We start from the raw sequence: 10534 nt of genomic DNA on the forward strand, positions 1-10534 counted from the left end.
GGTCGGTCTTGCAGAGCTTTGCTTCAAAATTGACAGCATATGATAAAAACAAATAATTAATGCAACCACAGCCCACAAGAACTGTTCAGGCCTTGTTCTTTGGCCAGGTCTGCCATCGTTGATGGACAAAAGATTAGAGTCTGCAGAGGCTTCTGGGAGAGCAGTCATTGTTCAGCGAGTCAAACGGAGGTTTTGACTTAACCACAGCAACAGCTAGACTGATTTAGAAAAATGTATTAATATGTCAAACTGGTACCCACTGAACAGCATTATGCAGCATGGGTTGCAACACATTTCATGCAGTGCAAAGTGTCTAGATTATTACTGTAGTTCTAGAATGTCAGAAAAATAGTTTTGACCAGCTAATAATAGCTGTTATGGCTCCTAAAGAGCCATTAACGTTTTTGTTCAATGTGACACTGTTCTTTAGAGTATTGTGCATTGTTTATTCAGTTTAATTTCGAAAATCTGGAAACCAGAAGTCACAGAGTTAGTACTTCCTGGTTAGTGATGGATTATTTGCAACTTTTCTTTATGCGTAACACAGGCTGTATATTTGTAAAAATGTTTGACACGCAGCAACATACATCTAGTGTGTAAAACTACTTTTATTGGAAGAAATAATTTGTGTTATGTAAAATGGAGAGGTTTGAATTGTCTCCAAAAGCTTCTGGATGAGAGCAGATCTGTGTGGTGTGTTGAAGTTTGGAGTTTTCACCAGAGCATCCAAAAGCCAGAAGTCGGTTGACCACTGTGAGTCAGCATTATTTGAGCTGGGTACACTCTGTGACTTTGAGGTGTTGGAGAAAGTACCTGCAGTGGATCAGCTAATAGAGAAAAGGTCATCTAACCAAAGCCGGAGGTTTGCCAACTGAACTCCATCACTGCACACGTCGTCATAGACTGGAAAGCTTGTTTGGTGCTGGGGCCTTCCCAGTATTGCCACAACGGATAACGAGGACCAGTTCACCTCAGCGAAGTTCAGAGTTCCTCACACTACAGTCCAACTTCACTGTTTGCTCTTTGAAGGTGGCTTTATTGCATAAATGTATGAAGATGCATAAAGTATTATATTTATTAAGTGTTTTGGGATACCACTCTCGCTGTGCATTGCCCAGCATCAAACAACACTTTTGACTTTTTAACCTTTTCCCTCTTCCTCACCATAGCAACTTTAATTTCAGAAGAAAGATCAGATCTGTGTTTATGCAGCAGCCTGCTGACACTATCCACGAACTGAGTCATCTCTGAGACCACGTGAATCCCGTTTTGGATTTTTGATTACTTTGTAAAAAGATGAAGAGAAACTCAACAGGACTACTGAACAATTTGTCAGTGTGTGGTGTGATTTAGGGATTTTTTTTTTATATGCTAGCTATGTGTTTGAATGATGAGGAAGTCTTGTTTCACTGAAATCTATTTCTGTATTAAAACTTCCACAGAGTTATGATGCATTATTGTAGGATGGAGTTGTGGATGGAAGGACTTGATCTCATACACTTTTCATTTTATGTGCTTAAGTTAAAGCAAGAAATTCTTCCTCTTAAACATAATGTAAGTGGAAATGAGAACATTCAGTTCACAGAATGTCACGGGATGATGACCACTTTCTCTGGTTCTTAGTAGCATTTCTGCTCACATTAGGACAATATTTAAACCAGAACAAGCCCACTCTGTTGGTGTTAACATATTTTACAATTGGCAAACTAAGATAACTGTAAAATATGTTAACACCGACACATATTGCAGCCATGGCTATTTTTGTTGTATAGCACATTTACCGCAGCTAGACAATTCAGAGTATGTTACATGATTAGATTGACAATACAACAAAAAATCAAAAATATCACATTGCAGTGGCAAAGTAAGGAAAAATAACACCAAGTTGAAAAACAGACGACACTTTATGATGTTCCAGTTGTAATTCACTGAAGGCAGCTCTGAGCAAAAGGATTTTTAGTCTTGATTTAAAGGAACTTATTTTTTCAGCATTTTCTTTTTCAGTTTTCTGGAAGTTGGTTCCAGATTAGTGGAGCATAAAAACTGAATGCTGTATCTCCGTGTTTGATTCTGATTTGCTTGATTGTTCTGTGATGTTTACTTTACATGATTTTGTTACGGAACAAAGTTTTATAATAAATAAAACTGTTTGATTATAAAAGTCAGGTAAATGTCTTAGTGCGACGCAGAAAATGTCACACAAAAAAAACCTTTCAGTACGTCTTTATTCAGTCGCCCATTTTTATAGCTTTAGACCTGCAACATGTGTATGAAAAAATCCTACATGATTAAACTTTCAAAATTACAATTGATTGATCCGAAAGCTGTCATGCTTTTGTAAGAAGCCAAAATGCCACATATGTGCATTTTCCTGTTTTATGTTGGTCATATCACGATCACAACTAACTTCCTTTTTTACATTCAAAATGAACTATTTCACATTTAAATGCTTACCAGAAATGTGTGTTAATATTTAATTAAACAACAAAGTAATGTAGTCTCATATTCTAGCATTAAAAAAATATACATGAGGAATTAATGAAACCTCTCACTCTCTCTAAGAGAAAGGACGATAAAAGAAGACTAATCCTTTCCTGTTTTATGTCAGAATCACCAAAACTGTTTCTATTTGCTAAGCTTTCTTCAAAGTTGGATGGTGGAGCATCTTTAGATATATTTGAAGGTAACATCTTCCAGCTTCCTTGGATGAAATTAATATTAAGGAAAATTAAAACAAATCAGCCAAGGTAAAAGAGAGAAACCCTCCACAGCTTTGATTCTTTACTGTGTACAGTTTCCAGATGCCTGAAGTGCTACATTTATTCTGTTAATTTACTGCAAACAAATATTAACATCATGGGAATGTCCAGCAAGCAGATCTTTTTGGAAGTGGACAGAGATGTGAAATATGGGTATCAAGGCCACTGTGGTGTATGTTAGTGGTCGTCTTCTTTATGTCTGGATGGAAGGTTTTGTAAACAAGACTTCAGGTAAACAGCAAAAAAAATATTTCAACCTGCACCCCATATCAGAACAACCGAATCATGAGCAAATTTTGGCCCAATCGTGGAAATTCCTGTTGATATTTAGACACAATCTCTATTGAACAACACATATATGGCACCATTTTAGGCATTTCCCAACCTATAGGTCTGACAGGTTTTGTTTCATAGGCACACTTTCCATATCAAGTCCTCTTCAGCTCCTGGTTTCAACCACATTGTGCTGGGATCCAAACCTTTCCTTAACTGATTAGTCCCAGTGTCAGACCATAGAGTGCCATCACATCTGTGGAGTCAAAGGGTGGCAGTGGGGCTTGTTTACTGCAGGAGGGACTTTTGCACTTACAAAATAAATGACATAATGAGGAAAGAACATTATGTAGAAACAATTATGCAAGCTCTGAAAGAAAAACTAAGTATTGGGTCTAAATGGGTACAAATAGTTCTAAGTGGACGATGAGATGTCAGTAAATTTGTTATAGTCAGTGTTTTGAAGAAATTGTGGGGATTTGTGCAAAAGATTTGACTCAGGTCAGAAATTTTAAAGGCAATTCTATACAAAAAGTGTGTAAACATCTGACTGAGCAACATAATGTTCTCATTCTTGAGGCATTTAATCATGCAGGAAAGGCAGAGTATGTAAATATATGGTTTCAACTTACTGAACATATATGTCTGTTTGTAGGGTAACTCTTACATTATCAAGAAATATAAATATTAGCCCTGGAGGATGTTGCAAACCAAGCTGACTGTACAGAGATAGGATTTCATCATACAGTGACATGTTTGCATTGTGTCCACTGAGACACATTTTAACCAAAGGTGCAACAACACAGCTGTGGTTTTAACATTTATTTAAACTTGAGTTGTAATAATCAGGACGTACTGCTGGGCCGATGCTCTAATATTGAGAATAAGTCGGTGAGGCTGATCTGTGGTAAAATATTTAGCATTCTGAAAAGAAGCAATTAACAGCAATGGGAGTCTTGTGACTTCTCAGAATCAACTTGTTAAACTAGAAAGCTGTGAATAGCTTCTTTTTGGTTGCTTAAACATGATGCTGCTTGCTTAAGAGCCACTTCCTGAATACAAGAGGCTGAAGTCTCAGAAGTGGAAATAGCCAAATATCATGTGCTTCAGAGATCTCAGAGGAAATCCATATTTAGACCTTCATACTAAAAATGTGATTTTTCTCTGGCACAAACGAGGTTTCTCTCTGTTCACTTTGACCTGAGAGTAATTTACACCGAATTGTAGCTGTAAAAGAAAGTTTCTTCTTTAATATAAATAAAAAGAATATTAGATGTTTGACAGGATATGGTGTGGATTCATATCATCCTGCCACCATGCAGAGCCTGGTGTAAACCCACAGCAGGATCAAGTAAAACTCTGTCAGCTCAGCTCCAATTATCTAAGCTCTAAAAAGGAGTCCCGTGTATTATTGCATTAAAAACGTATGAAAAGCCGCATTTCATCTGGATTCACGACAGCTCACCACCCGGTGTGAGAGCCTCGCTCCCCGGAGAGTTTTTACTCCTCTTCTTCCCCTTTTATCCCCCATTTTCTTGTGTATGTAAACAGAAGTAAAGCATTTTAAGCTTCGGGGCAAAGCGTGATGATCAAACAGCTTGCACAATCAATGACTTTGAAGAGATCTGAAAGCGCTCATAAATGTAGCTATTTCACACAAAATGAGCAGCAGAAATGAAGATATTCCCTCCTGCAGCCAGTGGCCACGTGTTTTCTTTTTTCGTCTGTATCTTTGGAAGAAGAGCGGGAAATCAAAACATGGAGGAAAGTGTGCAAGCGGAAGGGCCGCAGCTTGCACGGCACGATGTCGTTGCATGAGCGAGCATCGATGGGCCTGTTAGCTGCTCTGTGAGGAGGAGTCAGTGAGAAGACACAAAAGGTCCTCTGAGAAGTTTCACTACTTCAGGCCCTTTTATTTAAAGGAGCGTCTGACAAAAACCCAAAGTCGTCAATGTGTGCAGGATTCTCTTCTAATTCTCTATCTGCCATTTTACAGAAAACCACCAAATGTTAGCTTCAAGATATGCAAATTAGTAGCTGTTCCGTGAACATGTGTTTTATTTTTTTTTCTGTAAGTTGAAGTGTTTTCACACTTAAGCAAACGCAAGCGAAGATCAGACAAGAGATGGCTTCCTGTTCTTGGTGGTGTAGCTGAAATGAAACTTCCTGCCTCTGAGAGCCAAGGTGAAGGCAGGCTCTCAGTTCGCTGTGTGACATCACTCCCGTTTGCTTCACTTGAAACCAGAAGCAAGGTTTAGGGTTTGGGGAACAAGTCCAGGAAACTGCGTCTTCTGATAAGACAGATAAAGCGAATGTAGTTTGAAACAGATCAGCGTTTAGGGGGTTTATATTAGAAATAGAGGTTAGGTTTGGCGTCCGATTTGTTCTTCGTCCTCTTTTGGACCCGACTCGGCTTGAATCGTGGGTGACCACACACACCCTTACGCCCCGGACATGGCGGGTCTCCGAGGTCTGATGATCTTGCTGGTCCTGATGGTTGGTTTGGCTCACTGTAAGTACTCCAAAAAAATATAATAAAAGTGAAGCTTTCTTTATGAGCTGGTTGTAAGGAGGGAAGTGATGCATTCAGTGTCTTCTTGTGTCTTTCTACTGACAGTTTGTCTAAAAATGGGTTTAATTTAAAAAATAAAAAAAAACGTTGATGCGATGATGTCTAACCTCCTAAGTTAAGTTTCTGAACTTGCAGCAGATTGTTGTTTGGTGTTTATGGTAAAAGGTGAATTATTTTTTGGGAGTGAGACATGAATCTGTCATCAGCTTTTCTTTCAAAAGAAGTGGAAAACATCAGCGAACAAAATGTAATCATTTAAACTGAGGGCAGAGATGACAAGCTACAGTATATCAAACCTTTGAGTTGCTTCTCTGCTTTTGTGCTGCTTCACCTCTCTTAAACTTTTCCAAACCCCGCGAACGGCAGACAGTAGAGCCGCACATCTGTGAGATGTGAGGAGCTGAAAAGTGACAGGTTTTATCAGCCGCCTTTGGCAAAAGAATAAACACTGATGTTCAATCAAAGGCTGCAGTTAATAAGACGATGCTGCTTAAAACACGCCGTAAAAGCGAAGGGAATTTTTGCAATCATGTTTCTGTTCTGCTTTGACATTGTGCATGTGTGTGATGGTGTGATCCTGCACTGTACGTGTGTGCGTGTGTGTGTGTGTGTGTGTGTGTGGGTGGAGGGTAAGCATGTCTATCAAAGACGGTAGATTTTTTTTTCTTATGGGGTGTGTCCCTGCGAGCTCTTCACTTCAACCTTTGTCATTGTCGGTGTTGGATTAAGATAAACATCTGTGTGTGTGTGTGTTTGTGTGTGTGTGTGTTTGCGTGTGCGTGCGTGGATGCATGCAGAAGGTGTGCAGGCTCACCTCATTGCCTGCAGCAGCACTCACAGTTCTGCTACCGTTCAACACATCAAACATCTTTTTTCCTATTTTAGGGAGACGTCTGTGCGCACGAGCTGAAATAAATGCTTCTTTTTTTGTTTCGCTCTCTTGTCTTTTTCTGCAGCCAGGGTCAGAGTTTGTCACTTGTTTTTTTTCTGCAAGCTGTACAGTATTTTCAGCAAGGCTGTGTTAGGTGTGTCTTTATGGAGCACCACCACAACAGACGTCTTTTATTTACGTAAATATTCCATTTTCTTGTTTTGTAACTATTTAGTAAGTTAAAGTAGTGACAGCTGTTCTAAAGTAGGAATAAAAAGTTTTCAGTTAACATTTAGTTTAGTTTTTTCTACTTTAGCCAAAGTTGGAACCTGAAATACTCCTAAATATAAATTCTGCTAAAAACCACCTTGTTCAGCCATTTTTCTACTTTCACTTGATCATTTTTTAAGGTTTTCCAACATTTTAATGAAGAGAGAAAAGGCCTTTCGTTTCCTTAAAGCTACCCGGCATATGAGCGCGTCTTGACATGCATTTTGCAGTAGCTGCAGCGGGACGGAGCTGTGACCACTTCCTTGTTCCATTCTGGGCTGCCTTGACTTCCTGGCAGGGCCGGGCCGGGCCGAGTCGAGCGCTGCGAGCTTTAGTTTTCGTGACAAAGAAATAGGAACTGTCTGAAAATGAAGAAGTGAGGTCAGAACTGTTGAACATAATTAAAGGTCTTTTCTGCAAGGAGACAAAAAGGCGTAACAAGAAAAAATAAATGCACACACAGACGGACAGTAACCAGAGTTACAAAAACATTTAATTCAGGTTTTTGCAGAATGTCAAACGATTAAATGAAATCCAGACGTTTGGTCATTTAGCTTCTGTTACTTCAGACACTTCCACACTCTGACTTTGTTCTTCTTTTGTTTTCTTCATCTTCTAAATCTCACTTAAAACGAAAGTGTGGAAATCACACATTGTTTCACACTTTGCCCTACGGACAGTGGAACAGAGAGTACTCCAAGGGACGACAGAAACTTCGAGTTACGCTCTTGAAAACAGCTGAAATTAGTTGATCCTAAAGAAAATCAGGAAAGTAATGTTGAAGGGACCAAGTTTTGATTATTCTTTATATTTTCATAATGTTAGGCTTTACTGTACTGTCTTTATTGTAGCTTCCACCTTGCCTTTACTTTGTACACATTTGGGCCTTTATGTGAGCTGATAATGATGGAGAGACGCGTTACATTTAGAGAGAAAAAATATTTTACAATAACAACAAAATAAACAAACTATCCAAATTCTCTTAAACAACATTGAACAGTTAAACTAAAGTAAAGGTACAAACGTAATTTTGTTAGAGATGTAAAGATAAATGTGTAAATATTCAAAACTTACTCCATTATTAACACATTATTGGTATTTATGTTGCTTTTACTTTAGCTTGGAAGTGTATTATACATAAAGTATGAGTTATCAGACAATAAGGTGAAAGATTGGAACAAATAATCTGGTAATGAATAATTTATGAACACAAACTGTAAGTTTTTGTCATTTTTTTCTAGATTTGTTAAAAGTAGTAAAATGGCCAAAAAGCATTACATTTTGGAATAAATTATATAAACTTTACATTTTTGGCTGCTCAAAAGATGATAATAATCCAGAATTATATCACTCGTTTCTTCTGTAAACGAGTGATATAAACATTTGTCAGTGTAAGGGAGGTGATGAATTCAGACTCAATCAGGGAATCTTCAGTTGGTAAATTTTAGGTTACGATAATTTACAGTCATAAAATTGGCTGTAAAGTGTTTTTGCAAATGCTGAATCTAAATTTAAGCTTGTAAATTAGAAATAATGGATTTTCAAAATATCAATAACCCACCGTTCCCACTTCCTTATCAGTTCCTCACAAACATTTTAAATTTAAAAATGTGGGTTTAAATTTGACCAACACATTTCTTCTCACTGAAAGAGTAATTAGCATATTGGATTTGTAGAGGGAAAAATATTAGGGTGATGGTCGTGAGGCCTTCCAGCGTAAAAACTCATCTCCAACAATAAATGATCAAAACAGTGAAAACATCTAAAAACCCAGTCAGTAATTATGAGGAGGGTTTTATTGCTGTATTGCCAATGAATAAAATATTTCCCATTAACTATTGAGAAGGGTATAAATATAAATAATTTTAAAATGAAACGTCAATAAATACAAATAAGTAATGTTTCTTCAAATTGACACTGCTCTTAAGTTGTTTTTGTCCAGTCAGAATCAAAAATGTTAGTTGAATGACAGACTTTCAAATCAAAGTCTGTCGGGGTTATTAATAATTTTGTGTTTAACTGTAAATAAGGAGCAGGACAGAATATGAAATTATGTTTTTGCTTTGTTTTACTTTGTGCTGTGGTGATTCCTGATTCCTTTTAGTGAATGAATTTAATTAATACTTTCAATCTTATTAATTTAAATCTCTGCTAATGGATTTTGTCATATTTTCTGTTTCTAAAACAATAATTTGTTAGTTATTTTAATAAAGCATGTATTATTCGGTTTGTTTTTAAGCCAAATTTAAATTTCTAGATATTTATTGTTTATTTATCAAAGGTAATAATGAGGGAAATGAGAGTCTCTAATAAACAGAATGGTATAGAGTAATGAAAGTATTTTACAACCTTTGTGTTTTGGGCCACAGAAATGTAGAAGCTAATCTATACTTTTCATACATTTCATTGAGTTTTGTGCTGTTTACCTGTAGAATAATCTAAAGGATCAGGGAAGTAAAAAGTTATGTTGTATAATTCCCACAAACCTAAAAGTCTATTTTATGTTAACCAATTTTTATCGTTTTTATTTTATTCTTTACATAATCCAACACAGATTATAGGAAATGAGTTATAATCCAGTCATTTTAGATTAATGTCTCACTTGTTTTAAAAACTAATCAGAGAACTGTTCAAAGGCTGCATAACCCTCGGTTAGTCATTAACTGAAATTAACTATGAGATTAGATCCGTATTTGTTTCTGCTAAATATTCAGCATTTTTCCTCTAACTGTTTTAAATAATTAAGTTTTTGAATGTGAAACAAAGGCACAGATCGACCTCTTCCCTCAGTAACTGAATCATTTCTCACCGGTGCTCTAATAACTGACACAGTGAGTCTGAACGAGGCGGTGAAATGTCACTGCAGAGAGCGTGCATCTCTGCTCAGAGCTGTGAAACAACAACGCACCAAACCACATCCTGACTCTCTTTGTCTCACAGACCCTGATCACATTGTTCATCTTCTGTCAGGAGGAAAACTGAAGCACTTTGGGATGCTTAAAACAGACGTTAAAATATTAGTACAAGTTATTATTCTTTTTAAATTGTGCTTAAATGAGCATTTAAAAAATAATAAACACATAAACCTCAACAAGAGCTAAAAACAGGGACCCAACATACATCATACAAAGTATTAAAATTAAAATTTTATTCAAACTTTTTGTGTTTTGTTTAGTTTTTATTCATGAGTGGTGGTTTGGACAGCAGTATAGTAAGTACTGAGTATCTACATGCTAGTGCAAAGCAGGAAGTGGTGGTTTGCTTACTGAAATAGCAAGTGTGGTTCTGTCATGTTGCCAGGGCAACCAGGTTTGACAGAGCTGCCTCATCCAGATAAGTCGGCCATCTTCCTCTTTCAGGCTGATAATGCTTTCACGTTGTTTTTAACAAAAATAAAATGATCCTCAAAGAAAGAAATATAAAATAAAAACTTCTGTTTGTTTAAAAAAGTGTTTGTTTAGTGTGATGGTGTGTATGATTTCTTTACATAAGGTAATTTTCTTTTCTTTTTATATTTTCAGGTCAAGAGAAAAACACGAGTAAGTAGTGATTCATATTTAGCCAAAATAAAATTTTGGTTAAATATGTATTTATTCATTAAATGCAAATGCTTAGTTCCTAAAAGCCACCAGCTTTGCTTCATGTTGCCCAAACCTTTAAAGCTGCTCAGTCTTCCTACATTGTCTTCATATACAACCACCAGACTCAGAGACAGCGGCGGTTCTAGACCAAACTTACCAGGGGGCCCAGTGTTTTCTCCTGGGGTGAGGAACAAAAGAACAACAACAA

At 37.0% G+C, this 10534-nt stretch overlaps 1 long non-coding RNA gene across 1 annotated transcript; it reads left to right on the forward strand.

The window, feature by feature from the left end:
- Window positions 1–5133: 5133 nt before the first annotated feature.
- LOC106943193 (uncharacterized) lies at window positions 5134–10534 on the forward strand. The gene is made up of 2 exons (XR_001423846.1): window positions 5134–5544; window positions 10267–10534. It is a non-coding gene; the product is annotated as an uncharacterized LOC106943193 (long non-coding RNA).

Source organism: Poecilia latipinna, unplaced genomic scaffold (assembly GCF_001443285.1).
Source record: "Poecilia latipinna isolate Pla-1442-1.1 unplaced genomic scaffold, P_latipinna-1.0 Scaffold4966, whole genome shotgun sequence".
Lineage (NCBI taxonomy): Eukaryota > Metazoa > Chordata > Actinopteri > Cyprinodontiformes > Poeciliidae > Poecilia > Poecilia latipinna.